Here is a 5894-nt window from a genome sequence, read left to right on the forward strand (position 1 = left end):
TACAAATAAGATTGAATTGAAAAATTAAATTGAAATTAAACTTGAGAGTTCCTGTTTACGACATAAGGAAGTTGTGAATTCGATTGTGTGAAAATTTCCACTTGGAAGCTCATGAATACAACAACATCATATGGACTCTTCTTGTGAACCCAGTAAATATGACCCCTAAGGCTGTCGTACAGTGAGTAAGTCTGGTGGCTGCTGACTGCTAGGACCATAGGCTAGTCCTGTGACGGATGCGTTGTAAGTATTTTTGTTCAAAGATAAAGTCTACCCATTAACAGAATTGTTTAAAAGGTTTAATAATGTAACCAGATGAGGTTAGGTAGCTTGATAGCTTGATAGAAGTGGATATGGATGAGCTATGAGATAGTTTTCAAGTTTTTGTTTTCTGTTACTTCAAAAGCAACAAGTTCCAGATCCACCTTTCAGGCAAGAGGCAGTAAGTGACATGCAAAACATACAAACAACATCTAGGTTTTGCTGCAGTTGAGAATGTCAGTTCACATGTTTTAAACGGTCTGAGCTTCACAATTACAGTGCAGATTACTGTAAGATACAGCTTTGTTGGGATGTGTCATATGGAGCTTAATATCTTGTTTGCAGTCACATGATTCCGATGACGCATGAGCTTAAACAATATTACAAGAGAAAGGTGCAAAAAAAAATCACGTGTTTCAGTCTTTCAACTGAACTGAAAGACTTTTCCGACGGGGAACTGATGTTATATGGCTCTCTTCAACCAGACTCCTTTTGATAGAAACTGAAATTTTACCTCAAAGGACACAGGAGTTGCTGGTCTACCGCTGCCTTGATTGGTTAGTTTGTGTTCTTGCGTGAATTTGACATTTTAACACATTACTTTGGATCTAAATTAACGATGCTGCGGATCGAAGCAGAAACCAGAAACTCATTTTTAGTGTTTTTAGTGAAACTTAAATTTTTTCAAAGGAGTCGGGTTTAGAGGGAGCACAGATGGACATAACAGCTTCAGTTCCACGTCAGAAATGGCTGTCTGACGGGAAGATAAACGTTGAACGTTGTTGGGGGAAAAAAAATGGAAATCTAAAAACACAAACCCAAACATAAAGACTCTGCCAATGTTTCTTTTCCTCTGCAAATAAAGCCTTGCTGTATTTTTTTCCCTGTAATGTCAGTGGTTATATTTCTGTAATGTCACTGTGTATTATAGAGTGTGTATACTGTCTGTGTGTGTTCATCTTCCTGTGTGTGCTGGCATGGAGTGTGTTCTTTAGCAGCGGACTGAGTGTTATGAATGTGTCAGTGTGTGTGCTGAAGCATAAACGTGGGGCATGTGTATGTGTTCATGCATGCAGTAAATTAATTCCAAGTGTGTGAGTGTTGAAGCGTGCCCTGTATTAATTGTACGTGTGTGTGAATTCAAACGGAGCTGAAGTTCATACAAACTCAAGCAGGAAGGAACAACTTTAAGATTCAAATCCTCGTGTCCAACTACAGCATGAACACTATTGCCTGTCTGTTTTTATATCAGTGGGACTACGTTGATAAGAATTCCGGGGTTGCACCACTGGACTACTGAATTATTTATGCACATATACTGTATATATGTGCATACGCATGTTCACATTGTTTTACACTTCATGTTTAATTCATCATTCATCATTCAGCGTTTCTCAAATGGGGGTACGTGTAACTATAGGGATACTGGATACTGTAGTACAGCAGGTATCAGTATACCATAAGTTGTAAAATGTAAATAAAGGGGTACATTCATGAAAAAAAGACAAACACTGGTCTGAGGCATACATTTCAAACTCAAATTGTCTTGGGGCCACTGTTGGTATTACAGTAGTGCTGCTGCAAAGGTCAAGTAGGACAAGATTGTGCAATATTATTATTATTAATACTAAAATACTTAACAATAATGAAAACAGCAGTTTTTATACATTTTTATGTCATCATTTTATATCAGCTTTGGTTGTTCACAGCCAACAAACAACCACCCTTTGCAGGCACCTTTTACCTCTCTATTATTTTGCACTAAAGGAAATCTTTAAAAATAGAACAATGTTTTTATTTTAATTGTATATGAAGGGGTAATCAAAAACTGAGAAAAAATAATAAAAAAGTAATAATCTTGTGGGCCAGATTATATTTCTAACATCATGTCACAGGCAAGAAACGGCCACGGGGCCAGCAGTTTATGTTATCAGTGACATTTCTATGCATTGAAACCTAAAAGATATACGAACAAAAGTCACATTTGCAACTAATAAGTTATTCAAGTACATCCGTATATCATAATAAAAATATGATAAGCACACAGAAGGAAACAGTGGTACATGACGTGTAATCAGGATGAACATGTTAAAAACAGAGAGCAAATCTAACAGTGCCAGATATTTTCAACTAGACTAACTCCAAATCAGCTGTGATAAATCAGTGAACACACACACACACACACAATGCTGAGACGTTTAGGCCTAGTCAAGTGTGGCTGTGCAAAAGGGAAAGTGGAGAGAGAGAGGCAGATGTGGGCTTTGCTATATAAACTTTATCCAGGGCCTGATGGAAGACATTTTCAGTCTGCAAGGATCCTGGATGTACCTCCGATCTCCTCTCTGGTCCCGTGGATGAAGCTCATCTACAACTCCAGGTTTCCCTGTTGTTTTTCTGTACATCAAACCATCATTGCGGAGATGTAAAATAGTTCCAGAGGAATACTCACATTGTAGATGAGAAGGGAGCCAGGAACAGCATCAGCAGTCCAACCAGCCAGTGTGGGAAGAGGAAAGGAAAGCAAGTAAACAGGTGAGACTGACACCTGCAGACAACTTCAGTTTATTTTAGAGACCAATGACAGAAACACCTCACAGTGTTATCAGCTACTTATTAGAACCTGCAAGCACTTTGCTGTTCAATTAGTTTCAGTCGTATCTGTCCTGCTTTTCATTGTCTGTCCTGTATGTTTGTGTGGGAGACTGGGGTGTTACTTTATAGAACACATCTAAAAGAAGTCGACTTAAGTGCTATACAGTAGCAAAAGCCAAACAACAACAGCTTTAAACAACTTTAACAAACAGTAAAATATATAAGAAAAAAAATGTAAAACACAAGTGGTGAAATACAGAGCAGAATACTGACTGTGTGCTTAATAAAACAGATATTTTGAAGTTTAGTGCCCCAAGGAACTGATTGGCTGGCCTACCTCTGCACTCTGCCTGTGTTTTCATTTCATCAATAGTTTTGTCCGAATACAAGGCAATCGTTGTCATTGTTGTTGCTACTGTTGCTTTATACTGTCTCTTTCTGTCCACTCTTTTGTAGGGTTGACATAACTAAAAACATTATCTTTGTCAGACTTGCACTTTTACTGGAACCCCAGCACGCATTGACATTGTTTGTGTAAAAACTTTCAGAAGGGGCAGACAAAGGTTCTGCAAAATGTCACACATTGGCCCGTATTGGCCGCAAGACATCTAGGCTAGATATACTTGAGTCCCTTGGCTATTATCCTTTGGATCCTGATGAATATTACTCTCAACTTCCCTCTTGTAGATGCTAGATCTTGCACTCTCTTCACCAGCTGGTCACTTACTTTGTCTGTCTCTGTGGTGCCGGTGGTGTACAATGACTTTATGGGAAGTTCTTATGGGTTTCTTTCCCTGCATGTTTTGTGTTCCCCTGCCTCAATTTTCTGGGAATTTTCTTCTACTACTCTGTTTGGCACCTGCATCTGAAAATGCTTTGTTTGGAGGGCTATTTGAACAGCTCGATGACAACTACCCCTTGATCCCCCCAAAAAATGGGACACTCACCTTAAATGGAGAAGATAGTTCTAAGTGGTAGAGCCAAGGGGAGGATTTGGGATTGGGTATTTGAGTGACCGTTTTAAGATTATACTTCAGGTCACATAATTTGAATCATTGTTCATATAAAAAATACTGATTAGCGCAGATTTAATATTTAAAGCCTCCTTGTAGTACATTTAAATGAAAGAACTAGAGGCCTAATATAGTAGAGAACAAATCAATTGTACTGTTGGTGTAATTTATATTTTCTCTCAACCTAACAAATCTCACCACTACATTTACCCCCTAACCAAACCACAAATTATCACACATGTAAACTGATTATGATTTTCGAGGCCCCGTCTTGCGAGTGCAAGTGTTGAAATCCACCAGCCCTCCAGAATGACTGTTGGACTACAAACCAACTAATAAAGCACTTGTCAACCAGCAGATTATTGCATCTTGCTCCCACGACTGGCAATTTTCTGCTCGGTTGTCTCATCACTGTGCTCACTGAGGTGGCTTTAAAGTGTCTCTCTCTAATTACTAATCTGTCTCTGATTGGAGCTGCAGCAAATAAAAGTTTGTGTCCAACTTTCTAATTACTCATCTGACTTCAATATTGTTACTTTGAGTGAATGACCTACCTTCACATCATAATGACACAGAGAGCAGAGCCGTGGAAAAATGTCGATTTGACATTTAATCAATTTGTGCTGTCAAGTGGATCAGAAATCATCCAGGGTCTGTTTCATTAGTTCTATTTTAAGTTACCATAACATTAAAAAACACACTAACTGCTAATTACACAGGAACAAATGCCAAAGTATGATATTTTTTTAAAAGCCCCCCATGCTACAAATAACCCATTGTAATTTTTTGGTCAATCTGCTTACCAAAATCTCTCATGAAACTGATGTTTTGCTGTGCATAATATGATATTTTAAAAGTAAAATGTCCCAAAACCATATGTGCCTTCATATGAGTTTCCACTCTTTTTAAGAAATTATTTTCCAGGTCCTTTTCAGGAGTTTTTCTTTATAATACAGCACAGCACTCAAACAAACGGTGGTCAGTCATAGGTGCTTATCGTTTGTGCTGTGCTTGACTGTTCTCACCACAGTCACTTTCCCTTTTCACACCAGCCATTTTAACAGGAAATAGTAGAGTAAACAGGCTTTGTTTTATTTAGTGTAGCAGAACCTTTCCAGTGAGCCAACTTGCACCATGACGCTGTTTGACCTGAATGGAACAGAACCTCAATTAGTATTATTGGTAACACGTGTTTACCCTACTATTTAATGTCAAAATGTCTCCTGTGAAAAAGGTCTATTTACAACATTTCAGTATGCGCATGAACCCTGCTATATGTGGATTCAAGTGTAACGTTGTTTTACATGGGATTTCTTATTTCTTTTGCCATGTGTCATTTTGACATGTAGGCAGATACATTAGTTTTATTTCTAAACTAAATTTTATGTTCTTAACATTTTTATCAGAATGCTTACATTTACTAACAATGTTTCAAGTTCCACTTTCAGTCTTTTTGTTTTTATTCACATATATTCTCTTCTAATTTATAGTGCAGCTATAATGTTCAGCTAAAGGTCTTTTTTTCCAGCATTGTTAACGGAACCCTTTGAAAATTTCTTGTGAACAAACCACAGTTATGTTTACACATTCAGTTTTACTCACCAAAAGCCATTATTGTTTTCTTTGAGGATTGCTGCAAACTTTATTTGCCAAGCTTGAGAAGGCAAAATATTTTGGTTAAGATTTTGTAAAATAATATCTAAAAAAATTAAATGTTTTACCACTGCAACTGTATTTTTGGTGTCTTGTAAACCCATGAGGGTTGGGCAATTTGTGTGCATAACACTAAATTCAAATCAAAATCAATCTTGGCTCATAACCTTTAATTTAATATATCTTCATTTGCTTGGCTATTATTGTTATTGCCTATCCAATTTTTTATGTTTTATTTTATCCTTTTGGGAATACAATGGATTAAGTAAGTAAAGTAAGTAAATTTAATTTATAAAGCACATTTAAACACAGTATAAACTGACCAAAGTGCTGTACAGTGAATAACTAAAAAGACAAATAATACAGAAAAACACC

Source organism: Morone saxatilis, unplaced genomic scaffold (genome assembly GCF_004916995.1).
Source record: "Morone saxatilis isolate NCDOM2014 unplaced genomic scaffold, NCSU_SB_2.0 Contig2, whole genome shotgun sequence".
NCBI lineage: Eukaryota > Metazoa > Chordata > Actinopteri > Moronidae > Morone > Morone saxatilis.